Source organism: Nicotiana tomentosiformis, chromosome 4 (genome assembly GCF_000390325.3).
Source record: "Nicotiana tomentosiformis chromosome 4, ASM39032v3, whole genome shotgun sequence".
NCBI lineage: Eukaryota > Viridiplantae > Streptophyta > Magnoliopsida > Solanales > Solanaceae > Nicotiana > Nicotiana tomentosiformis.
Genome location: NC_090815.1, coordinates 20,236,202 through 20,264,062, shown reverse-complemented (window position 1 = coordinate 20,264,062; position 27,861 = coordinate 20,236,202). Strand labels below are relative to the sequence as shown.

General features: G+C 39.2%; 1 pseudogene; it reads left to right on the top strand.

Moving 5' to 3' along the window:
* Window positions 1-2,495: 2,495 nt before the first annotated feature.
* On the top strand, window positions 2,496-25,495 carry LOC104104844 (UPF0481 protein At3g47200-like; annotated as a pseudogene).
* Window positions 25,496-27,861: the final 2,366 nt, after the last annotated feature.

The following is a 27,861-nucleotide window of genomic DNA, read 5'->3' as shown; positions in this document are numbered from 1 at the left end:
AGTTTGAATCGGGGTGTAAATTATAATTTCATCATTTTTTGACATGATACGAGACCCCGAGTAAGTCCGTATTATGTTATTGGACTTGTTGGTATATTCTTACGGGATCCCGAGTACCCCGAGAGTGATACGGATTGAAATCGGATCAAGAACTAGACTTAAGCAAAATCTATATTTTTCCTTCTACTGTAATCGCACCTGCGAATTTTTCTCGCAGGTGCGATCTCGTAGAAGCGAGCCTTCGATCGAAGATTCCCCCGAGCGTGGCTGGGCAAAAGTCCGTAGGTGCGTTAACCTGCACGCACCCGCGCGTCCGCAGAAGCGGACCAAATGATCACAGAAGCGAAGGCAGCGCATGTGCGCATTTTTCCTCCGCAGGTGTGAGGCCTCGCGTGGTAGCCCTGTTTCGCAGATGCGAGCTCGCATGTGTGAGCCTAGGCACCGCAGGTGCGGAAATGCCTGTGCAGTGTATATATCGAAGAGTCCGACATTTTCTCATTTTGGTCATTTTGAGCTCGGTTAAGGCGAATGTTTGGGCGATTTTCACGGGAAACATTGGGGTAAGTGTTCCTTATCCTATATTGATTATATTTCATGATTCCATACTCGTTTATATCATGAATTCGTGAATTTATGGAAGAAAAATCAGATTTTTCTAAAATCTTCCAAAAACGAGAAATTTATATTTGAAGGTCCATTTGATATCGGAATTGAATAATTTTTGTATGGTTGAACTCGTATCGGAACGGATGTTCAGATTTCGCAAGTTTTTTCAGGATTTGAGATGTGGGTCCCACTGTCGAATATTTAAATGAATTTCGGATTTTTATCTGGAAAATTTGTAAATTCATATGGAATTAATTCCTATGATTAGTATTGAATATATCAAATTGTTTGTGAATAGATTTGAAGCTTTCGAAGAAAAATTTAAAAGGAAAAGCTGTGGTTGAGTAATTGATTGGAATTTGCAAAGCGAGGTATGTCGTGGTTAACCTTGACTTGAGGGAATAGAACCCTTAAATTACTTGTTATGTGAAAAGCATGTGAACAACGTATAGGCGAGGTGACGAGTGTCTATACGTCGTGAAATTAATTGTTTGCCTGCTTACTTGAAAAATCATAAATTATTTTAAATCATAAATTAATTATTATAATAATTTTTTCTCTCCTATTCTTTGTCAAATATTAATTCTTGAATTTTGCATTAATTGTTACATGCTATTTGAATTATGCGTTTTAATTGTTATTTGACATTTATATAGTTGATTGAAATAAATATATAACAGAATTGAATGTGAATATATTGTGAGAGCGGGTTGCACGCAACAACAAAATTGGATGAAATAATAATTGATTATGACTGCTGAGTTGGCTTCAATTATTATAAATGAGTTACCTGATTTATTTCTATTATTTGTTGTTGTTATTAATATTGCGTACAGGTTAATATAAGTGAACCGCCTTAGCCTCGTCACTACTTCTTCGAGGTCAGGCTCAGCACTTCTTGTGCAGATTTTGGAGCTGGTCCCAGCGGCGTACCATAGACTTGCTTGGATTTCAGCTACCAGAGGAGACTTGAGGTATAACTGCATGGCATTCGCAGTTCTGAAGTCCTCGTCTATTTTACTTTAGTTGTGTGTTTATTTCAGACAGCTTTATTTTATTCAGACCTTTATTTGTATTTATTCTAAAAGCTCGTGCACTTGTGACACCAATTCTGGGATGGTATTTAGACACCGTTATTTTTATGGATTATTTCACTATATTTCAAACTTTGCTTCCGCTTTTGTTTCCTTGATTATTGATAATTTAAAAATTGTTTAAAAATTATTTAATATTATTCTAACGTTGGCTTGCCTAGCAAGTGAAATGTTAGGCGCCATCACGGTCCGAAGGAGGGAATTTCGGGTCGTGACAGTTGGTATCAGAGCACTAGGTTACATAGGTCTCACGAGTCACGAGCAAGCTTAATAGAGTGTGAAGGATCGGTACGGAGACGTCTGTATTTATCACTCAAAGGCTATGAAGTTTAGGAACAATATCACTTCTTTCTTATTCTGTCGTGCGATATTTATTTTATCATCGATGATTGAACCATTCTACTCTTATTCTCTCACAGATGGTGGGAACACATAATACCTCTACCGATGGACAGGGACCAGAACCCCCGATGGAAACTATGGCCAGGGGTAGAGGTCGAGGCCGAGGTCGTGCAAGAGGCCGAGGTAGAGCTCAGTCCAGAGCTCGAGCAGCTGCACCTATTGTAGAACCACAGGAAGACCTTCAGGAAGAGGTCCCAGTTCAAAATGTGCCAGTTGGACCAGTTCAGGTCCCGGAAGGATTCATAGCCACTTCAGTGCGTCAGGACGCTCTAGTCCGATTGGTGAGTCTTATGGAGGGTGTGGCCCAAAATGGTACATTTCCAGTGGTACCAGCCATCTCACAGGCTGTGGGAGGAGCACAAACTCCCACTACTCCCCCCCTCCCCGGAGCAGATGGCTCCCCAAATTCAGGATCCAGCAGCCCCGCTAGTTGGGGTAGTTCAGCCAGTTCTTGCGGCACAGACCGGTGATAGGCCCGCCATGTCGTTTGAGGACTTATTGAGACTGGATAAGTTCATTATGCACTCTCCAGTTTACTTCAGTGGTACACCTTCTGTGGATCCACATGATTATCTTGAACGCTGCCATGAGGTGTTGCAGAACATGGGTAAAGTTGAGATCAATGGGGTTGATTTTGCCGTATTTCAGATGACGGGTTCCGCCAAGAGGTGGTGGAGAGATTATACATTGACCCAGCCAGTCGGATCGCCTGCACTTACCTGGGAGCAGTTCTCTCAGCTATTTCTGGAGAAGTTCCTCCCTATCACACTGAGAGAGAAATTTCGCAAGCAATTTGAGCGTCTACAACATGGCAGTATGACTGTTACTCAATATGAGTCCTGTTTTGTGGATTTGGACTGCCATGCTCTCCTTTTACTACCTACGGAGGGAGAGAGAGTGAGGAGGTTTATTGCGGGATTCACTCACCCTATCAGACTTCAGATGGCCAAGGAGACCGGAAGTGAGATTTCTTTTCAGGAGGCTGCTAATGTCGCAAGGAGGATCGAGATAGTTCTTTCACATGAGAGAGGGCAGAGGTACGATAAGAGGCCTCGTCAATTCGGTGGTTTCAGTGGTGCCTCATCTGGAGGTAGAGGTAATTTTGGTAGGGGTCATCCTCCCAGACCGTTTCATTCAGCACTTCATGTATCTCCCGGTGCTTCCTAGAGTCACAGTCCTATTATGCATTACTCTGGGCAGCTAGCATTTAGTGCACATTCAGCTCCTATTAGTGCACCACCACTCCAGATTTACTACAGTGGTTATCCAGCCCATTTTGGTCAGCTTCAGCTTCATCAGCCATGACATCAGGATGGGTGTTATGAGTGTGGGAACATTGGTCACATCAGGAGGTATTGCCCTAGATTGGTGAGTAATAGATCTCAGTAATCTTCTCGTGCCATCATACCGGCACCGGTTGCTTCACCGCTTGTTCAGCCAGCTAGAGGTAGGGGTCAGGTAGCTAGAGGTGGAGGTCAGGTTATTAAAGGCGGAGGTCAGGCCATTAGAGGTAGAGGTCAGACCGTTAGAGGTAGAGGCCAGCTAGTCTGAAGCCGTCCTAAGGACACAGTTCAGAGTGGTGGGGACCAGCCCCGATTTTATGCTTTTCCAGCTAGGCTTGAGGCCGAGTCATCTGATTTTGTGATCACAGGTATTATTCCAGTTTGCCATATATATGCTTCAGTTCTATTTGATCCAGGATCTACTTATTCCTATGTGTCCTCCTATTTTGCTTCATATTTGGTTGTGCCCTGTAATTCTCTGAGTACTTCGGTGTGTGTATCTACACCGGTGAGAGACTACTGGTAGATTATGTCTATCATTCGTGTGTGGTTACTATTGGTAATCTTGAGACTAGTATGGATCTTCTACTTCTTGATATGGTAAATTTTTTGGTGTCATCTTGGGTATGGATTGGCTATCCCCTTAGCATGCTATATTGGATTGTCATACTAAGACAATGACCCTAACTATACCGGGTTATCTCGGTTAGAGTGGAAAGGAACTCATAGTCATTCTGCCAGCAGGGTTATTTCTTATATGAAAGCTCGGCATATGGTAGAGAAAGGGTGTCTAGCCTATTTGGCTTATATTCACGATCCCAGTGCAGATGTTCCTTCTATGGACTCAGTACCAGTTGTTCGTGAATTTCCAGAAGTATTTCCTGTAGATCTGCCGGGGATGCCATCCGACAGAGATATTGATTTTTGTATTGATTTGGCTCCGGGCACTCAGCCCATTTCTATTCCACCATACCGTATGGCCCCGCCAGAGTTGAAAGAATTGAAAGAGCAGTTACAAGACTTGCTTGACAGGGATTTATTAGACCCAGTGTCTCGCCCTGTGGTGCACCGGTATTATTTGTAAAGAAGAAAGATGGCTCTATGCGGATATGTATAGACTATCGGCAGTTGAACAAGGCCACTATAAAAAACAAATATCCGCTGCCAAGAATTGATGACTTATTTGATCATCTTCAGGGTGCCAAGGTATTTTCGAAGATCGATTTGAGGTATGGTTACCATCAGTTGAAGATTAGGACCTCTGATGTCCCTAAAATAACTTTTCAAACTCGGTATGGGCATTACAAATTCCTAGTAATGTCATTTGGGTTGACAAATTCCCTAGCAACATTTATGGATTTGATGAATCCGGTGTTCAAGACTTATTTGGACTCTTTTGTGGTTGTATTCATTGATGATATCTTAATTTACTCCAGCAGTCGAGAGGAGCATGAGCAACATCTTCGAAGTGTGCTTCACACTTTGAAGAATAATCAGTTATATGCCAAGTTTTCAAAATGTGAGTTTTAGTTAGACTCAGTTGCCTTTTTGGGGCATATTATATCGGCAGAAGGCATAAAGGTGGATCCTAAGAAGATTGAGGCTGTTCGGAATTGTCCTAGACCTACTTCAGTTATAGAGATCCGGAGTTTCCTGGGTTTAGCAAGTTATTATCGTTGGTTCGTGGAAGGGTTTTCATCTATAGCAAGCCCATTGACCAGATTGACCCAGAAAGGTGTCCCATTCAGATGGTCAGACGAGTGTGAGATGAGATTTCAGAAGCTCAAGACCGCTTTGACTACAGCGCCAGTGTTGGTATTACCCACAGGTTCAGGATCGTATACAGTATATTGTGACGCATCTCACATTGGTCTTGGTGTAGTATTGATGCAATATGGCAAGGTAATTGAATATGCGTCGCGGCAGTTGAAAGTTCACGAGAAGAATTATCCTGTTCATGACTTAGAATTGACAGCCATTTTTCATGCATTGAAGATTTGGAGGCATTACCTGTACGGTGTCTCATGTGAGGTATTAACTGTTCATCGTAGCCTTCAGTATCTGTTCAAACAAAAGGATCTTAATTTGAGGCAGAGAAGATGGTTGGAGTTGTTGAAAGACTATGATATCAGCATTTTGTATCACCCTGGAAAGGCCAATGTGGTGGCAGATGCTTTGAGTAGAAATGCTGTGAGTATGGGCAGTCTTGCGTATATTCCGGTTGGTGAGAGGCCATTAGCTACAGATGTTCAGAATTTGATTAATCAGTTCGTGAGGTTAGATATTTCAGAACCCAGTCGGGTTCTAGCTTGCACAGTCGATTGGACTTCTTTATATGAGCGCATCAGAGAGAGGCAGTATGATGATCCTCATTTACTTGTCCTTAAGGACACGGTGCGGTACGGTGATGAAAATAGGTTACTATAGGGGAAGATGGAGTTATGAGAATGCATGGCCGTATTTGTGTGCCTAATGTGGATGGACTTCGTGAATTAATTCTTGAAGAGGCACACACTTCCAGGTATTCTATTCATCCAGGTACCGCCAAAATGTATCAAGATTTGCGGCAACATTATTGGTGGAGGAGAATGAAAAAGGATATAGTTGCATATGTAGCTCGGTGTTTGAATTGTCAGCAAGTGAAGTACGAGCATCAGAGACCTGGTGGTTTGCTTCAGAAGTTAGAAATTCCTGAGTGGAAGTGGGAGCGTATCACTATGGATTTTGTTGTTGGGCTCCCACAGACTTTGAGAAAATTTGACGCAGTTTGGGTCATTGTGGACAGGTTGACACAGTCAGCACATTTCATTCCAGTGGCAGTTACCTATTCTTCAGAGAGGTTAGCTGAAATTTACATTCGTGAGATTATCCGCCTTCACGATGTGCCCGTGTATATTATTTCAGATCGAGGTACGCAGTTTACCTCACATTTCTGGAGGGCTGCACAGCGTGAGTTAGGCACGTGGGTGGAGTTGAGTACAACATTTCATCTACAGACAGACGGACAGTCAGAGGAAACTATTCAGATATTAGAAGATATGCTCCGCGCTTGTGTTATAGACTTTGGAGGTTCTTGGGATCATTTCTTGCCACTTGTGGAGTTTGCTTATAATAATAGCTACCAGTCGAGCATTTAGATGGCTCCATATGAGGCATTATATGGAAGGCGATGTCGATCGCCAGTTGGTTGGTTTGAATCGGGAGAGGCTCGATTGTTGGGTACCGATATGGTACAGGATGACTTGGATAAGGTCAAGATTATTCAGTTCGCACAACTCAGTCTAGGCAAAAGAGTTATGTCGACCGTAAAGTTCATGATATTGCATTCATGATTGGAGAAAGAATAATGCTCCGGGTTTCACCTATGAAAGGTGTAATGAGGTTCGGAAAGAAGGGCAAGTTGATCCCTAGGTATATCGGACCCTTTAAAATTCTTGAAAGGGTGGGTGAAGTAGCCTACGGGATTGCATTACCACCTAGTTTATCAGTGGTTCATCCGGTATTCCATCTGTCTATGCTCCGGATATATCATTGTGATCCGTCCCATGTGTTAGATTTCAGCTCAGTCCAATTGGATAGAGATTTGACTTACGAGGAGGAGCCGGTGGCTATTCTAGCCCGGCAGGTCTGACAATTGAGGTCTAAGAGTTATCCTTCAGTTCGGGTGCAATAGAGAGGTTAGCCGGTAGAGGCATCTACCTCGGAGTCCAAGTCAGACATGCGGAGTTAATATCCACACCTTTTCCCCAGCTCAGGTACTTTTTCTAACTCCGTTCGAGGACGAACGCTTGTTTTAGAGGTGGAGAATGTGATGACCCAAAAAGTCATCTTTAAATTTAATAAGTAATTATGTGTGCTAAGACCTCAAAAAATACCATTTATCATTCCTCGACTTGCGTGCGCAGTTCGTAAAATTTTCCGGCAAGTTTTCATGTGAAAAATGGATTAAAATGTAAAATAGAGCTTTAAAACTCAACTGAGTTGACTTTGGTCAACATTTTTAGCAAACGGACCCGGATCAGTGTTTTAACAGTTCCAAAAGCTTCGTATTATGATTTGGGACTTGGGCGTATGCCCGGAATTTAATTTGGAGGTCCTTAGCTCAAGTTTTGACCATTTAACAGAACTAGCAATTTAAAGGCTAAAGATTTTCAAGTTTGACCACGGGGTTGACTTTTTGATATCGGAGTCGGAATCCGATTATGGAAATTTGAACAGCTCCGTTATGTCATTTATGACTTGTGTGCCAAATTTGAAGTCATTCCGGATTCATTTAATATGTTTTGGCACGGGATTTGCAAATTGAAAGTTTAAAACTCAAAGTTTGAATCGGGGTGTGAATTGTAATTTCAGCGTTGTTTGACGTGATTCGAGACCCCGAGTAAGTCCGTATTATGTTATTGGACTTGTTGGTATATTCGTATAGGGTCCCGAATACCCCGAGAGTGATACAGATTGAAATCGGATCAAGAACTCGACTTAAGCAAAATCTGTATTTTCCCTTCGATCGCAGATGCGCCCGGGCGTGGCTGGGCAAAAGTCCGCAGGTGCGGAAACCTGCACGCACCCGCGCATCCGCAAAAGCGGACCAAATGATCGCAGAAGCGAAGGAAGCGCATGTCCGCATTTTTCCTCCGCAGGTGCGAGGTGTCGCCTGTCAGCCCCATTTCGCAGATGCGAGATTTTTCTCGCATGTGCGAGCCGAGGCACCGCAGGTGCGAAAAATGCCTGGGCAGTGTATATATCGAAGAGTCCGAGATTTTTACTCATTTTGGTCATTTTGAGCTCGGTTAAGGTGAATGTTTGGGAGATTTTCACGGGAAACATTGGGGTAAGTGTTCCTTATCCTATATTGATTATATTTCATGATTCCATACTCGTTTATATCATGAATCCATGAATTTATCGAAGAAAAATAAGATTATTCTAAAATCTTCCAAAAACGAGAAATTTAGATTTGAAGGTCCGTTTGATATCGGAATTGGATAATTTTTATATGGTTGAACTCATATCGGAACGAGTGTTCGGATTTCGCGAGTTTTTTCGGGATTTGAGACGTGGGTCCCACAGTCGAATATTTAAATGAATTTCGGATTTTTATCTGAAAAATTTATAAATTCATATGGAATTAATTCCTATGATTAATATTGAATATATTGAATTGATTGTGAATAGATTTGAAGCTTTCGGAGAAAAATTTAAAAGAAAAAGTTGTGGTTGAGTAATTGATTGGAATTTGCAAAGCCAGGTAAGTGTCGTGGTTAACCTTGACTTGAGGGAATAGAACCCTTAAATTACTTGTTATGTGAAAAGCATGTGAACGACGTATAGGCGAGGTGACGAGTGTCTATACGTCGTGAAATTAATTGTTTGCCTGCTCACTTGAAAAATCATAAATTATTTTAAATCATAAATTAATTATTATAATAATTATTTTTCTCCTATTCTTTGTCAAATATTAATTCTTGAATTCTTGCATTAATTCTGACATGCTATTTGAATTACATGTTTTAATTGTTATTTAACATTTAACACATCAAATATTAAACTACTTATTTTCTCTATGATTTTTATTATAAATTGTTATTTGTCATTGTTTGGTTCATAAATAAATTGTAATTATTGTGTGCCTTGATGCTTAGTAATTTTTCATTGGACGTGGTATTTATTGGAGTAGGTTTTTGATATTTATGAGTTGTTTAAAATTATATTAAGGGAACGGGTTGCACTCCGCAACGGAAATAAAAGTATATGTGTATATATTGGGGGATCGGATTGCACGCCGCAATAGACTTATTAAAAGTCAATATTGGGGGATCGGATTGCACGCCGCAATAGACTTATTTAAAAGTCAATATTGGGGGCTCGGATTGCACGCTGCAATAGATTTATTTAAAAGTCTATATATATATATATATATACTTGATTGAAATAAATATATAACAGAATTGAATGTGAATATATTGTGAGAGCGGGTTGCACGCAGCAACAAAATTGGATAAAATAATAATGGATTATGACTGCTGAGTTGACTTCAATTATTATAAATGAGTTACCTGATTTATTTTTATTATTTATTGTTGTTATTAATATTGCGTACAGGTTAATGTAAGTGAACCGCCTTAGCCTCGTCACTACTTCGTCGAGGTTAGACTCAGCACTTACCAGTACATGGGGTCGGTTATACTGATACTACACTCTGTACTTCTTGTGCAGATTTTAGAGTTGGTCCCAGCGGCGTACCATAGACTTGCTCAGATTTCAGCTACCAAAGGAGACTTGAGGTATAACTGCATGACTTCCGCAGTTCTGAAGTCCCCGTCTATTTTACTTTAGCTGTGTATTTATTTCCAGATAACTTTATTTTATTCAGACCTTTATTTGCATTTATTCTAGTAGCTCGTGCACTTGTGACACCAATTTTAGGATGGTATTTAGACACCGTTATTTTTATAGATTATTTCACTATATTTCAAACTTTGCTTCCGCTTTTGTTTTCTTGATTGTTAATTATTTAAAAATTAGTTAATATTATTCTAACGTTGGCTTGCCTAGCAAGTGAAATATTAGGCGCCATCACAGTCCGAAGGAGGGAATTTCGGGTCGTGACAAAATGCGAAGGAGGCATCGCAAATGCGAACCCCTTCTCATTTCTGCATTGTTCGCAAATTTGAGGAAAGGTTCGCAAATGCAAACACTGGATGACCGTAAATGCGACACAATCGTCGCAAATGCGAAAACTACCCTCCCAAACCAACTTCGCAAATGCGAAGGTTATTTCGCAATTGCGAAACCTGTGTGGCTCAGCTCCTCTTCGTATTTGCGATGAGAAGCTCGCAAATGCGAAACTCTCAGATATCGCAATTGCGATGCCCGATCTCGCAAATGCAAGATTAGAGGCATGCAACAAGATCAGTTACACCAGCAAATTTTACCAAGTCCAAAATCACTATAAAATCCCTCCGAAACTCACCCGAACCCTCGGGACTCCAAACCAAATATGCACACAAGTCTAAAAATATCATACGAACTTGTTCGCGCGATCAAATCGCTAAAATAACACCTAGAGCTACGAACTGACCCCCAAATCACATGAAATTTTCAAGAAAAGTTTGAAATTCCTATTTTTACAACCAGATGTCCGAATCACGTCAAATCAACTCCGTTTTTTCACCAAATTTCACATAAAAGTCAAAAAGATGGTATTGGATCTATACCGGGTTCCGGAACCAAAATACAGACTCGTTATCCAAAAAGTCAAACTTTGATCAAACACTTCAATTTCATTAAGCTTTCAACTTTCAAATTTCGACATAGTCCGATATCTTGGGGTAGGGACTTCCGATTTCGATTCTGAGCAGATGCCCAAGTCCTAAATTACAAAACGGACCCACCGGGACCGTCAAAATACAAATTCGGGTCTGTTTACTAAAAATATATACCGAAATCAACTCAAATGAAGTTTTTAGGCAAAATTTCTTATTTCTATCAGTTTTTAACATAAAAACTTTCTGGAAAGACGCCCGGACTGCGCACGCAAATCGAAAAGTCTAAAACGTGACTTTTAAAGCTTTCGGATCACAGAATTAGGTTTAAATCATAAAATGATCTATCGGGTCATCACATACGAAGTCTAACATTCAATCAGAAATCCAAAAAAAATTTAAATTAAATTCGGAATCCAATCCATAATCCGAAAATCCAAACCAAAAATTCTAAAATTTTAAATTTTGGTTTGGATTTCAGGTTTGCCCAAACTATGCTCACCTCTAATTTTACCAATCCCGCGTATGACTGAATTTAATTCATTTACAAGGAAATTTGTTAGTCTTTAGCCTCAAGCTTACTAAAGTAGATTTTTTTTTAGGAATAGTGATAAGTACTGTCTGTCTGGTTTTGGAACATTCATTGCAGGAAGGATGGACATTACGTACAATGCCAAACACGATGAGGTATTTTATATGCCTTTTATAAAGAAGGAAAACTTTATTGTTCTTCTGATGAACTGAACTTGATATGAAATCCAAAAATATTAAATGGTAGCTTGAAACCTAACTGGTTTTAACTTTATTCTATGATACTTTTCTTACATTTTTAATGGCATTACACTTTATTTTACGATACTTGTAGTTGTAGCTTTATTTTATTCTATGATATTTTCTCAAAGTGATGTTATTTCACGTTAGTAATATAGGTAAGCCCTACAATCACACAATAGAAATTCTATACGTATATAGTACTAAAATCTTTTCAGTTTCGACACTCTTCTTTGCCTTCTTAGACTTTTGTATTTACCATTTAAAAATCCATTCCTGTTCCACTATACTTCCAGTACCCCGTCTATCATATTAGAAAAAACTCAGCTTACACTCCAGTCAGTCTATTTTGACTATATGAATAGTCAGACCGAAGAGGTAATTAGCTTCTACATTGTCATTCTGTCATTTTAGCACGAGCTTAGTGTACGAGATTTTCCTTTATTTGTTATTTTATGCAAAACACAAGGTGTACTATTGCAATTTTAATCGTTTCATAGTTAAATGTCCCAAATCAGGTGGATGCGGTAACTTGGTCTTCTTATTTTTTATTTTTTTGATAACCGAGTATTTTATTAATTACCAAGTGATTTGTTTTTTTACAAATCAGCATAATCAAAATTCAGTCTGTTGTAACAAAAGATAAATCACTCCAACTATCAACACCCAATTAAGTATAAGAAATTTTGAAGCACAACTCCTAGGGCGGGTTTCTTCAAAATTCCTTATTCTTATTACATCAGATAGACTAGTTAATGAAAATATCACTTTTGAAGCACAATCCTAACTGTCCCTGATGTTCTTACATTATAAATACGAGCTATTTTCAGGCTATACTATTACAGTGTCTCTAAATTTGTTCAAAGTCTATAGTATTTCTCTCTTTTCACACTGCTTCAACATATTCTTCATAGACCATTCTTGCTAACTGCGTCTGTATTGCTTTTCCTTTAGTTGTACTCCGTAACTTGGTCTTCTTAAATAGTCTTGAATAATTTTCACCTCATGAGCTAATTTTTGGGGTTGAGTTAGACCAAATGTCCATTTTTCAAACATGGTATCAGAGCCAGACTCATCCCAATTTATTGTTTACCCTGATGTTGAGGCCATCTTATTGTCACGACCCAAAATTCCACTAGTCGTGATGGCACCTAACCCAACCCGTTAGGTAAGCCAATTTCCATCTATCCAATTCCAATGACATTAATAAAAAACTAAATATCTAAAGCCAATACCTCTCCCCAAGAAATGGTAGCACAAATCATGAGTTTCTAAGAATAGAGTGTACAAATCGGAAATGAAATAAATACATAGTCTGTTTGAATAATACATAAACCGAGCTTATATAAATCTAAGGCTACCTTGAACAAGAAGCAGCTACAATAGGAACGCAGGTACATCTTCAGATCCCGCAACCATCGAGCACAGCAACAACGGCAGCCAATATATGCACGCAATGTGCAGAAGTGTAGTATCAGTAAAACCGATCCCATGTACTGAGTGAGTAACAAACCTAGCCGTAGGTTGAAAGTAGTGACGAGCTTCTACCAAGGTCGGGTCCAAAACTACTAGTCCACAACCGTCCTTAACAACATAAAGCAAATAGTACCAGAAGAAACATAGAGATAAAAATGCACAGCCGAAACATGATTTCAAAAATAATAGTTCTTCCTTTCAAATACATTAGTGAAAACCCAAATAGTTTTCCTTGTTGCCAAAAATATAAATAATTTGAAAACAGTAATTCTTCCAAAAATCATTTCAATAGTAAATAAAATATCTCATTTTCTTTCCCAGATAACCAGTGTAAAACAAATGCATCACTATGCCCATCTGTTAACATGTGTGAAAAATCATGAATAATGTGATACCGTACGGCATGAGAAAAATACATATCTATGCATATATGTCATGTATGTATGTCAATGCAATGTATATCAGAGATTGCACTCATGTACTCACAGTCTCAGAGTACTCAATCTCATTGTCTCGCATTCTCTCTCGCTGTCCTCAATACACTCAATCACTCAGCGCTATACAATACCTGTTGCGGCGTGCAGACCGATCCTTGTTTATAGTCGACTGCACTCACTGGGGGTGTACAGACTCAGGAGGGGCTCCTACAGCCCAAGCGCTATAAGCACGGACAACTCACGTGCTATAATATCATATCTGGATCCGCACGGACAACTCACGTGCTATAATAATATTTGGATCCGCACGGACAACTCACTTGCTATAATAATATATGGATCCGTACGGCCAACTCACGTGGTATAATAATATCTGGATCCGCACGGCCAACTCACATGTAATAGTATAATCTATAGATCTGCATGGCCAACTCACGTGCAATAGTATAATATATATATACAGCCAACATGGCCTGCTGCGACGTGCAGCCCGATACCAAAAATATCCTCACAATCAGGCCCTCGGCCTCCCTTAGTCATCAATCTCTCCAGTCTCTCTTTCATGGGTTCACAATGTCATGAGAATAGCCCAAAAATGATGATATGATGTATCAATAAATAACAACAGAGACTGAGCTATGATATGCAATGAAATGAATAAGACTGAGTATAAATTTTAATTTTAAAATAAATATTTCACAATAATATGACCTCTATGGGTCCCAATAATACTGGCACATATCCTCAACATGATTTTTAACTCATAAAATCGCATGGAAAATGCCAAGATCATTTAACTACAAACTTGCACAGAAACAATTATGTCACAATTTCTATAGTGCACGCCCACACGCCCGTCACCTAGAATGTGCGTCACCTCCCAACAATTCACGAAATATATATATTCAGGGTTCATACCCTCAACTCCAAGATTAGAAGAGTTACTTACCTCGAACAAGCCAAATCCAATTCCGAGCAAGCTAAACAATGCTCCAGAAATCCCATTATGCGCGTATCAACTTCCAAACGGCTCGAATCTAGTCAAAAATATTTGATTCAGCCCAAAAAATATAGGAATTAATTCCATTTTAAAATTTACTAATATTTTCCAAAAATTTGAAATTATGTCCCAAAAATCACCTGTGAGGCCCACATCTCGGAATCCGATAAAACTCACGCAATCCGAACCCCCATTCAACCACGAGTCCAACCATACCAAAATTACTCAAATCCGACCACAACTCGACCTTCAAATCCTTAATTAAAGTCTATGAAGTTTTCTACTATTTTCAACCCAAAACACTAATTTGTTGATAAAAATAATAATAGATTCGTGTAATTTAACCAAAAACGAGTTATAATCACTTACCCCGTTATTTTCCTTGAAAAACTCCTGAAAATTGCCTCTTCTCGAACTCCAATCCGTCAAAAATGGAAACTTTTCTTCTTCGGAAACGCGACAGGTCCCTCGCGTTCGCGAAGCACAACTCGACTGCCCAAGAATTTAACTCTTCGCGTACGCGACCGTGGATTCGCGAACGCGAAGCTTTACCAGCTCAGACCTTCGCGAACACGACCGCCACCTCGCGAATGCGTAGAACAAGAACCCGGGGTCCCCAATCGCCTCACTCCTCTTCGCAAACGCGACACCTCTCACGTGTTCGTGATGCACACTTAGAAAACACTCTTCGCGAACGCGAGGTCCCACTCGCGAACGCGAAAGAGAAAAATCAGAAAAATGCAGCAATAGATATCAGCAATCTCACCAAGGCCAAAAATGATCCGTTAACCCCCCGGAACTCACCCGAGCCCTTGGGGACCTCAAACAAATATACCGACAAGTGCTAAAAGATCATACGGACTTAGTCGAACCCTCAAATCACCTCAAACAACGCTAAAACCATGAATTATACCCCTATTCAAGCCTAATGAACTTTGAAATTTCTAGTTTCTACAAATGACTTCGGAACCTTTCAATTCACGTCCGATTGACCTCAAATTTTGCACAAAAGTCATAAATGACATAACGGAGGTATTTAAATTTTCAGAATCGTATTTCGACCCTGATATCAAAAAGTCAAGCCTACAGTCAAACTTTTCAAAAATTCAACTTTCGGCATTTCAAGCCTAATTCCACTATGGACCTCTAAATAATTTTTCGGAGACGCTCCTAAGTCTAAAATCACCATACAGAGCTATTGAAATCTTCAGAATTAAATTCCGAGGTCATTTACACATAAGTCGACATCCGGTCAGTATTTTAACTTAATCTTTAAACCTTGGAACTAAGTGTTCCAATTCATTTTAAAACCTCACCAGACCCGAACCAATTGCCCCGGCAAGTCACACAACAACTGTAAATCCCAATTTGAGCAGTAAATGGGAAAACGGGATTGTAGTACTCAAAACGACCGGTCGGGTCGTTACATTCTCCCCCAGTTAAACATATGTTTGTCCTCGAACGTGCCAAAAGTTGTTTCCAAGCCATCAAATCACTGTTCCATCTTACCACACACGTACTCGGGGGTGAACCCACATCACCCTATTCCACATAGGCTGGACTACACAATACAACTGAAAATCATTAATTTAACCTTAACCCATAAACTTTGGAGTTTAATTTCCGACCTTTAGAATTTCTTTTAAGATACAAATCTTACATTTACATACCGTATAAGTCCGAACAAGTTGCATCGAGCTATAACTATAACCCCGGATATAATCTATCAACATATTACACAACTCGCATGCTCGTAGCAACATTCCTGATCATAGTGACTACTCCAAAACCACCAACATACTAGTATTAAACCCATATCGAACCAAACCTTATCCCAAAAACTTCGTACACGGTTGATAATAAAAGAAACACGCAGAATCTAAAAGAACAAGTCATGGAGATCTCTCGCCCCAACCGTAACCAGAATCACTTTCTTAGCCAACTTTCAATATTATACTCCCGAATATACCGAAATTAAACCTGATAGTACCCATTCCAGGTCCAATGACCTTATATTACTAAACATAATTGTTCCACAAACATACCGCACAAATATAACTCGGAGCCACAACTCGTGCAATCCGTGCACTAATACACAACAATTCAAATATACCCAATCATGGAAAATGACTCAAATGAGAGAACTGCCCCGCCAGATTAACAAGTACCTTTGCAACGAAATGCTGAAAATTCATCATACACCGTAGAACCATCACCCGATTCTAAAACTAGATTAATATTATATACCCCGAGCCACCCCTGCTCAAAATTAATAACGACGGAGAGGCAATTGACAAAATACCACATAAAACCTGAAAGGACATAACCATTACGCTAACGATCATGTAATACCCAAATACTCATCACACTCAAATTTTGCTATAAAGCTCAAATAGAACCGCACCATCGGTGCATATAACCAATGAATAACAACTCCTCGTATAATAAAGGAGTAACTTACAGATCATTTGAGAACACGAATAAGTTCAACATCAACCGAATGACACATCCCACAATAATAGCAGTATGGAACCAACCATTCCGGCTCGGTGTAGAATACACATATTAATTGGGCCTATCAATGGACCCCCAAATCAACTCTGGTCACCCACAGTAGATAAATAACCCTCCGAAAATTCACCGCGACTAATTCATAATACATCCTATCATCTGACTAGCTTCGTCCACGACTTCACAGTCCGCAACCATGTACAATCTGCTCCTGAAACTCCCAAATTCTAAATTCATAGAATACGTAAATCACCATATTTGATTCCATCTCCACCGCCCGAATGCCTAACACCTCTCTTATACACGATCATCCCACGAGAAATACTTTAAAAGTTCTTTCGTGCCACTTGACAAAATTTGAATATCACAGTCTATCAACCATGTGAGTACCGCAATCCTAATTTATACATCTGTAAGTCAAAATACAATGCGCCTTCTGAAGTCCGCTCCTTTCTCATACATCACCAATAATTTATATACCATTTTAGTTAGAAATCTTTCTCTTGCTTCTTTCCAAGAGGAAATCACAATACACAACACGTTCTCCACACCGGTAAAAACCATCAAGAATACTTTGGAATTTATTTTCACATAATCAAGCCCTTAAAACTAAATTCCTCTAACTCGACCAAGCCACGCAGGTTGCCAAGTCCAGGTGTATTGCCACAAAGCACCTGTAGAAAACCCCCACATCATAAGCACCCAAAGAACCGATCATATCTATTACCATACTGATCCAACCTATTACCCAGTTGTCATATTTTCTCCGAGTCCCTTCTGAATTTGTCTTCAAAATGATACTTCTTCTTGCTAAAATACCATGATCTTTAACCACAACTTATCCTACAAAACTTAGCATAGAACTACAACTCCCTACGGCCCATAAACAACTGTACTCTTCTTAAGAACCTTCAAAACTACTACAACTATAACCCTTACTCTGAGAATACCTTATGTGAATTTGAAATTGTTCTTCTTACCTTCCTTATTTAAAAGTGTAGAATCCATAGTCATATAGAATTCCCGCAAGTCCAGGCACCATCAAACGAAAATCTCAGATTTTAACCATACGCAAGTCCGGAAACTTTCTCAATTGCTATATATAATTCTCATACCTACTAGAATTTTCTCGAGAGTCACCCATTTTGATCAAATTTAATTGCACCGCCCAAATGGGACAAAAGACACATGCCCACAACAACACTCAAAGAAGTAACTCTACTTTAACACCACCTATCAAATTCATACTCCGTGCGCACTACATCATTCACCCATAACAACTCACTCATCCCACAATTTTCATATACTCGTAAAGTACAATATAACCCGTATCAAAGAATTCATTTACTCAAGTCATTCTCTAACTCCATCTCTGCAAGTCATAACTAATCCACAAGTATGACTCAGACCAAAACTAAAATTTAATATATAACCATGAAATTAAGTCGTCTGCAGCAGGCTCCCCCACTTGGCTAAAAGCCATAAATTTAAACACTCCATAACAAACAATATCCATACCCTATTACTGTCATAATACCGTAGTCAGTGCCACAAAATATTTCTTAAGCTCATGCAATGCCAATCATAAAAATACCCCAAATCATCTACTAAGCTCGCAATCATTCTCTTGACACTCAAGTCAACTTTCTCAGCCAGATTCAAATTCAAATCTCCACACATACTCCCTGCTGGCGGAAAAGTAACTCTCCACTCACATATAAGGAACACACCTACGTAGATTACTCTCCAGGAGATAACTTACCTCCCTAGCCTCAAATTGGCATCTTCTTATATTTTTTCGCAGTCACAATTACTATGCAATCACTTAGTCAATCTGAGTCCAAACTCATTACCCAGACATGAGAATTTAATTTACCCCAAAATTTAACAATTTTAAAGATCCTTCAAAACATTCATACTCGAGACTGTACGTCACATTAAAGCGAAAATCAAGCACCAAATGGCCATTTCTTTACATTTCAAGAAAACACTTCTCGTCACATTCAAATCGTCTTAACACATCCCGCGGTCACATCATACCCATCATACCGCCATTCCACCGCTCATCGAGCCACAATTTCCACTGTAGGGTCATGACTGGACATATGAGTCCAATTGTACAAGTTATAACTGAAGCTGCCGAGCTTAAACTGCGGTCTAACCATGGCCTCAAGTCCTCCAGACTGGCCCATCACCAAAACATAGAATTCACATCTCGCACATCATCCCTGAAATCACAAGCCGACGATACACAAATGATATCAAGCGCTCATATGCGCATACGAATACGTGGAAGGAATTTAAAGAATTATGTCCTAAGATGAATCAATCCCGCACGATAAGGAAAGAAAGATAGGAGGTATATATCCTAAATGTCCTGTAGCCTCTCGAAGATAAGTATGGACGACATCATACCGATCCGCAAGACTTTACTAGACACTTTCTCATGACTTGTAGAACCTATGAACCTAGGGCTCTGATACCACCTTGTCACGACCTAAAATCCCACTAGTCGTGATGGCACCTAACCCAACCCGTTAGGTAAGCCAATTTCCATATATCCAATTCTAATGAAATTAATTAAAAAAAAAAATCTAAAACCAATACATGTCCCCAAGAATTGGTAGTACAAATCATGAGCTTCTATGAATAGAGTGTACAAAGCAAAAATAAAATAAATACATAGTCTGTTTGAATAATACATAAACAGAGATTATATAAATCTAAGGATACCCTGAACAAGAGGCAGCTACAACAGGAACGCAGGTACATCTTCAGATCCCGCAACCATCGAGCACAGCAACAACGCCAGCCAATATCTGCACGCAATGTGCAGAAGTGTAGTATCAGTAAAACCGACCCCATGTATTGAGTGAGTAACAAACCTAGCCGTAGGTTGAAAGTAGTGACGAGCTTCTACCAAGGTCGGGTCCAAAACTACTAGTCCACAACCGTCCTTAACAACATAAAGCAAATAGTACCAGAAGAAACACAGAGATAAAAATGCTCAGCCGAAACATAATTTCAAAAATAATAGTTCTTCCTTTTAAATACATTAGTGAAAACCCAAATAGTTTTCCTTGTTGCCAAAAATATGAATAATTTGATAACAGTATTTCTTCCAAAAATCATTTCAATAGTAAATAAAATATATCATTTTCTTTCCCAGTTAACCAGTATAAAACAAATGCATCACTATGCCCATCTGTCAACATGTGTGAAAAATCATGAATAATGTGATACCGTACAGCATGAGGAAAACACATCTCTATGCATATATGTCATGTATGTATGTCAATGCAATGTATCTCAGAGATTGCACTCATGTACTCACAGTCTCAGAGTACTCAATCTCATTGTCTCACATTCTCTCTCATTGTGCTCAACACACTCAATCACTCAACGCTATACAATACCTGTTGCGGCGTGCAGACCGATCCCTGTTGATAGTCGACTGCGCTCACTGGGGGTGTACAGACTCATGAGGGGCTCCTACAGCCCAAGCGCTATAAGCACGGACAACTCACGTGCTATAATATCATATCTGGATCCGCACGGATAACTCACGTATTGCACGGACAACTCACATGCTATAATATCATATCTGGATCTGCACGGACAACTCACGTGTTGCACGGACAACTCACGTGCTATAATAATATCTGGATTCGCACCGCCAACTCACGTGCTATAATAATAGCTGGATCTGCACGACCAACTCATGTGCCATAATAATATCTGGATCCGCACGGCCAACTCACATGCAATAGTATAATATATAGATCCGCACGGCCAACTCACGTGTAATAGTATAATCTATAGATCTGCATGGCCAAATCACGTGCAATAGTATAATATATATATATATATATATATATATATATATATACAGCCAACATGGCCAACTCACGTGCAATAGTATAATATATATATATACAGCCAACATGGCCTGCTGCGGCGTGCAGCCCGATCCGAAAAATATCGTCACAATTAGGCCCTCGGCCTCCCTCAATCATCAATCTCTCCAGTCTCTCTTTCATGGGTTCACAATGTCATGAGAATAGCCCAAAAATGATGATATGATGTATCAATAAATAACAACAGAGACTGAGAAATGATATGCAATGAAATGAATAAGAGTGAGTATAAATTTTCATTTTAAAATAAATATTTCACAATAATATGACCTCTGTGGGTTCTAATAATACGGGTACATAGCCTCAACATGATTTTTAATTTTCTTTTCAGCTCAATTTCTTTAACTCATAAAATCGCATGGAAAATGCCAAGATCATTTAACTACAAACTTGCACAGAAACAATTATATCACAATTTCTATAGTGCACGCCCACACGCCCGTCACCTAGAATGTGCGTGACCTCCCAACAATTCACGAAATACATATATTCAGGGTTCATACCCTCAACTCCAAGATTAGAAGAGTTACTTACCTCGAACAAGCCAAATCCAATTCCGAGCAAGCTAAACAATGCTCCAGAAATCCCATTATGCGCGTATCAACTTCCAAACGGCTCGAATCTAGTAAAAAATATTTGATTCAGCCCAAAAAATATAGGAATTAATTCCATTTTAAAATTTACTAATATTTTCCAAAAATCTGAAATTATGTCCCAAAAATCACTTGTGAGGCCCACATCTCGGAATCCGATAAAACTCACGCAATCCGAACCCCCATTCAACCACGAGTCCAACCATACCAAAATTACTCAAACCCGACCACAACTCGGCCTTCAAATCCTCAATTAAAGGCTATGAATTTTTCTACTATTTTTAACCCAAAACTCTAATTTGTTGATAAAAACAATAATAGATTTGTGTAATTTAACCAAAACCGAGTTAGAATCACTTACCCCGTTGTTTCCCTTGAAAAACTCCCGAAAATCACCTCTTCCCGAGCTCAAATCCGTCAAAAATGGAAAATGGGACAAAGTCCCATTTTCAAAACTTAAACTCACTACCCAGGCTTTTCTTCTTCGCGAATGTGACCGCCACCTCGCAAACGCGAACGCGACCGCCACCTCGCAAACGCGAACGCGAACGCCACCCTGCGAACATGTAGAACAAGAACCTGCGGTCCCCAATCGCCTCACTCCTATTCGCGATGCACACACAGACCATACCTTCGCGAAGAAAAAAACCTCACTCTCAGAAAACACTCTTCGCGAATGCGAAAGAGAAAAATCTGAAAAATGCAGCAACATATATCACCAATCTCACCAAGGCCAAAAATGAACCGTTAACCCCCCGGAACTCACCCGAGCCCCTCGGGACCTCAAACAAATATATCGACAAGTCCTAAAACATCATACGGACTTAGTCGAACCCTCAAATCACCTCAAACAACGCTAAAATAATGAATTACACCCCAATTCAAGCCTAATGAACTTTGAAATTTCTAGTTTCTACAAATGACTCTGGAACCTATCACTTCACGTCCGATTGACCTCAAATTTTGCACACAAGTCATAAATGACATAATAGAGGTATTAAAATTTTCAGAATCATATTCCGACCCCGATATCAAAAAGTCAACCCCTGGTCAAACTTCCTAAAAATTCAACTTTCGGTATTTCAAGCCTAATTCTACTACGGACCTCCCAAAAAAAATTTGGAGACGCTCCTAAGTCCAAAATCACCATACGGAGCTATTGGAATCATCAGAATTAAATTCCGAGGTCGTTTACACATAAATCAATATCCAGTCACTAGTTTAACTTAAGCTTTAAACCTTAGAACTAAATGTTCCAATTCATTTCAAAACTTCACCGAACCCGAACCAATTGTCCCGGCAAGTCACACAACAACTGTAAAGCCCAATTTGATTAGTAAAGAGGGAAACGGAGTTGTAGTACACAAAACGACCGGTCGGGTCATTACACTTATATAGTCCATGCTCCAATTAATATGCCTAAGCATGCGAGGAGCCGAGGGGGTGTAAGTTTCTTCATCGATGATCTTAAAGAATCTTCACCTCATAAGTTAGTTATTGGGGTTAAGTTAGGCCCAATATCCATTTCTTTAACAGATCGCGCCTTATAGAAATGGTTTGTGTTGTTAGTTTCTCGAGTAACTTTGAGGGAAAAAAATAAAAAAATATAAGGGTGCTAAAAATTATCACTCTATAACATACTTAAGGCAGTTTCTCCTTTTTTCTCTTAAAAAATGTCTACTACACTATTAAAAATCCGGTCAAAATCGACCCTGACCGACAGACCGACAGACCGACTTCGGCCGGTCCAAAAGCCGGTCGGAAAACCGACTGATTAAAATTAATTTATTTTTACAAAATCAACCAACTTCGGTCGGTTTTTTAGTGCAAAAATGCGGGAAACTATTATTTCATCCTGCGAAATTTGTTTTTCAAGAAAGCGACCAAAGTTGGTCCGTTTTTTATTTAAAATAAATTAAAATTAATATTCAAAACATCGAAAAAAATCGGTTGGTTAATAAAATAATTTTGGAAACTGAAGTTGCTTTTGGACATACGTTTTATTTAAAAAAAGTTGAGTTTTGTGAGTGGAAGAAAAAATAAATTTCCCAAAAACTGTTCTACGGAACTTGAATTTTTTTTGAGTTTTTCTTCTCAAAATCAGATCATATTCCACGAACAAACACTGTTATAAAATTTTTTGTTAAAACAAAGAAGCCAAAATCTAGTCATATAGGAGCTAAGATTCAATTGTTTTATTAATTTTCCTTTTACTCTTTTGGTTTCCACCAATGATGTTTGAAACTTCATTATGATACACTATTCGTTTTTGTATTCCTTCGCGATAATTACTTGTTAGACATTTGTAAAAAATAATAAGTATATAAATATTACTACAACACAAAAAGTAAAAAAAATTGGAATTCAGCTTGAAAGTCGTGTTAGTTTCTCAAAGCGAAAAAGAAAATTATGAACTCTTTTCCATTAATTACAGATAAAAGAAGGGAGGAAAGTGGATCATTTGATCGAGAAAAATGAAACAAATGATCAAGATCAAGTGGCATTGCATATCAATAAATCTGCAAATCAAATCTTTGAGGAAAAAGTTAAGGACATGAACAATTCTACTATCAAATCCACTACCATATTCAAAGTAAATGTTGGGTTACGTGAATCAAATCCAGATGCTTATACCCCAAAGATTATCTCCATTGGTCCTTACCATAACAAAAATCAAGAACTTCACTAAATGGAAAAGTACAAACTGCTGTACCTACAACGGTTTCTCAAATAGAAAACGGAGATTGATGTGTAAAGTTGCATTAGTGAAATGGAGAAACTAAAAGATAAAGCACTAAAGTGTTAAGATAATAACCTTGACAGTGACATTGTTGTAAAATTTTCACAAATGATGTTGCTGGATGGCTGTTTTATAATTGAGTTTATTCGAGAGCGTTGTGGAAGGAAGCCAAAAGAAGAAGACGAAATCATCAACAGGGAATGGATGATGTTTCAAGTATGTCGAGACATGTTATTACTAGAAAACCAACTACCTTATTGTGTACGCACCATGTTACATGAAATGACCAAGTATCCTACAGAACAAGACTTGATAAAGATGGTGAAATCCTCGTTCTCTATTTTTTTCCCAGATAAGAATCCCGAAATAATTGATGGTCAACAACCAGACCATTTACTTCATGTGCTACACATGTCGTCTCGCCCATCAAAAATGAAAAATACTGGCAAAACCACGAATGGTAGCACCCGAAAGGAATGTTGTAACATAAGTTTTTTGGGGAAAATTTTGCAAATAATTAGGTCAAAAGAAATGCCAGACGAAATTAGTGGTTGGGAATGCTGCCAAATTCCAAGTGCAACAGAACTTTATGAAGCTGGAGTCAACTTCAAAAAAATAGGAGCTTTGGGAGAAGATATTACGGATAAAACCACTTTATTCGATATTAAGTTTAAAGATGGATTGTTTGAAATCCCTTGTTTTACAGCTGACGGTATATTGGAACCTTTCTTGAGAAATATGATAGCTTATGAGCAGCACTCGTCTAGCTTGCATCTTAAATATTATACGGATTATATTTGGATAATGACTCAACTAATTGTCTCTTATAATTTATAAAGATGTGAATCTTCTTCGCCAAAACTGAATCATACTTAACGAGATAGGACATGACAAACAAGTGGCTACCATTTTCAACAAAATTACACAAGGGGTCATTACTTCTAGTGATGACTTCTATAGCGGTGAAGAAATCAGCAAAATAATTCAACATTGTGATAACCCATGGAATCAAATGATGGCAAAATTGAGGCACAATTACTTTCAGAGTCCTTGGGCCGGAGCTTCAACTGTGGCAGCAATCGTGCTCCTCTTGCTCACAGTTAAGCAGCCAGTTCTATCTTTTATAAGTGCTCTTAAGTAAAAAAGAAGGGTTGTCCGGTGCACAAAGGATCCCATATTCACGTAGGGGGCCAAAAGGGATGATGTAGACGGTTACTCTAATAAATGTTCTTAAATAGTTGCTTTACATAATTGTATTTTTTAGTTGATTGGTTTTGTTAATCCTTGCAGTCTGGTTTTCCTTACTACTATTTGTGCTTTTGACGGTTTTAATATTGTAGCCAATCCAAGTTGCACATCATAAATGTGAGAAACGTGCTCCATCTTTAATAAATGGAACATTTTATTTTCTGTCAATGAAATGATTCAATTTATCAAGTTAGAAAATCAAGAACTTATTGCATACGAAGAACTGAATGCGTACCTTCCTTCACATGTACGGTTAAAATCTCAAATTATTTACCTTTACCTTCGGATAACAATTAAATTTATAAATGATTTTAAGGTTATGTGATTTCATTTGGCACAAACTGAGAAATATATAAATTGATATTGAAAATTGACTGTAAATAAAAATAAAGCAAACCAATGTGATGCGCAGCTTTAACCCTCGAGCTAGGTCGCCCTCGAACCAAATGAGTATGCTATTGAAAAGTATGAACTGAGAAACAGAGTATGAGAGCTTAAGAAAGAAAATGTAATATATTGCTATGTTCTGCTTGAACGTAATGATTACAAAATGATTAGAACCCCTTTTATATAGCAGAGGAGTTCTACTTATGGTACAATTCTAAATACAATAGGAAATCCCATGATTGGCTAATTAACCGGTTTTGACCTGATACGTGCCGAGATTTCTGCCGCGATCCTTGCCCGATCACGGATATCTTGATTTTTCGCTATGACTCAGCAGGCTTCTCTCGATCTCGCTCGATCTCTATTCCGCTTGGTCTCTGTCTCGGCTGATCTCAATCTCGATCAGTCCCTGAATCACGGGCGTGGAAACCTGACTTCGTGTCATGGTCCGATATGACATGGGGTCGAACCTTGGCCTGCCACCCCGGTCTCGATTAATAATAAAAAAAGGCAAGCCCGATTTTTACCTTATTCAGATAGTCCCCTCATTTTTTGGGGAGTAATGACAAGAAAACGATTTGAGTCCTCGATCTTCACCTCGGCACATCATGACGTAAGCACTGTGACGTAAGCAGCAAAGGTAACCGAAACATCTCGTCGGTATAGTTTCCCAGGGATTTAATGCGCGTCAGTCGACAGTCGGCCAGTATCGGCTTTGAACCGTCGTTGTGAAATAAATAAATACCCTTTTTCTTCATTATTTCAAACTTTACTTTCAAATATTCTCCATTCTAGTCTTCATCGTCCTTTGCCTTCTTCAAAGCTTCATATTTTCAGATCTTTGAGTTTCCTTGCTCGTTTTATTCCAAAACACCAAGTGTTTCTTTTCAATTTCTGCTCTTCTTTTCCCTTAAAAACTGCATGGCTAAAACATCAAAAATGGTTCCGCTGAAAGAAATCGCCTCTTCGTCCCGGCCGGTCGGCGAGGAACCAGCTGCGGAGCCATAGGGGGGGGGGGTCATCGATTCATACTTCAAGGTTGAGAAAACCTCCTCAGTTGTGTGTTGATGCGAGCCGGTATCGAGATATATATGCTCGATACCCAAAAACCTCCTTGACCAGGTTAAAAAGATTGCAATTGGGGCAACAACATGTGGTGTTGCCGGCTCCAGAAGAATCAATCACCACCTACGTGGAAGGGTTCCTAAATGTTTACAATTACCCCTTCACGTTTGGTCCCCTCGATCCGAACATCACAGACTTCTGCAAAATATATGAGGTGACCCTTGACAATTCACCCTTCTTTCTAGAGAATCGTGATACTACTCCGTTACTTCGTAAGCATAATCGATGGGCTTCCCTTCACCCTCGACCACCTTATACGACTATACAGCCTTCGACTCTATCGAGGCAGGCTAATAAACTTCAACATCGAGCCACCGGGGCACCTTTCTTGAGCATATACGAAGACAAAGACCATGGCCGGATGGGCCAGTTTGTTCGAGTGAGGACCACAGACTTAATCCCGGCCAAGAGTATGCCATTTTCTGAAAAAATGGTATATGAGACATAAGTAGAACTCTATCCTCGATTTCTATTTATTGTCTTCATTTTTGTATCCTTTCTTATTGACGTTCTACTTGATGCAGCCGCTTCCTGGATACCGGGTGTAGTTCCCCAACTCAAGAACTGGGTCAGAAGCCTGGTATCACAGTCAACGCATGCCGAGCGCATATGGCATGATTTGTCAAAGGGTCGGTGGGAGGCTAGTAGTCATGGTAAACCATTTTTCCTGATTTAATAATTTGACCATTGTTCAAATACTTTCCTGGGCTTACTTATTTTTCTTCTTTTGTAGGTCTCGAGAAGGAGGTAACGATGAGGCCCCCGTCTAGTGATGAAGAGATCATTCCCCCACCATCTACCTCAAATCTAGTGAAGGAGAAGAAGAGGAATAGGTCTTCGGATTCTGAGGGGCAGAAGCCCAAAAAGTAAACAACCCGCAAAACTAAGGGGATCATCATTCCTCTGACTTTGGAGTTGGTCCAAAGGCTAAGGGATGAAGAAGAAGAAGAAGAAGAAGAAGAAGAAGAAGAAGAAGGAGAAGAAGAAAATGACGTCGGGCTGGTGG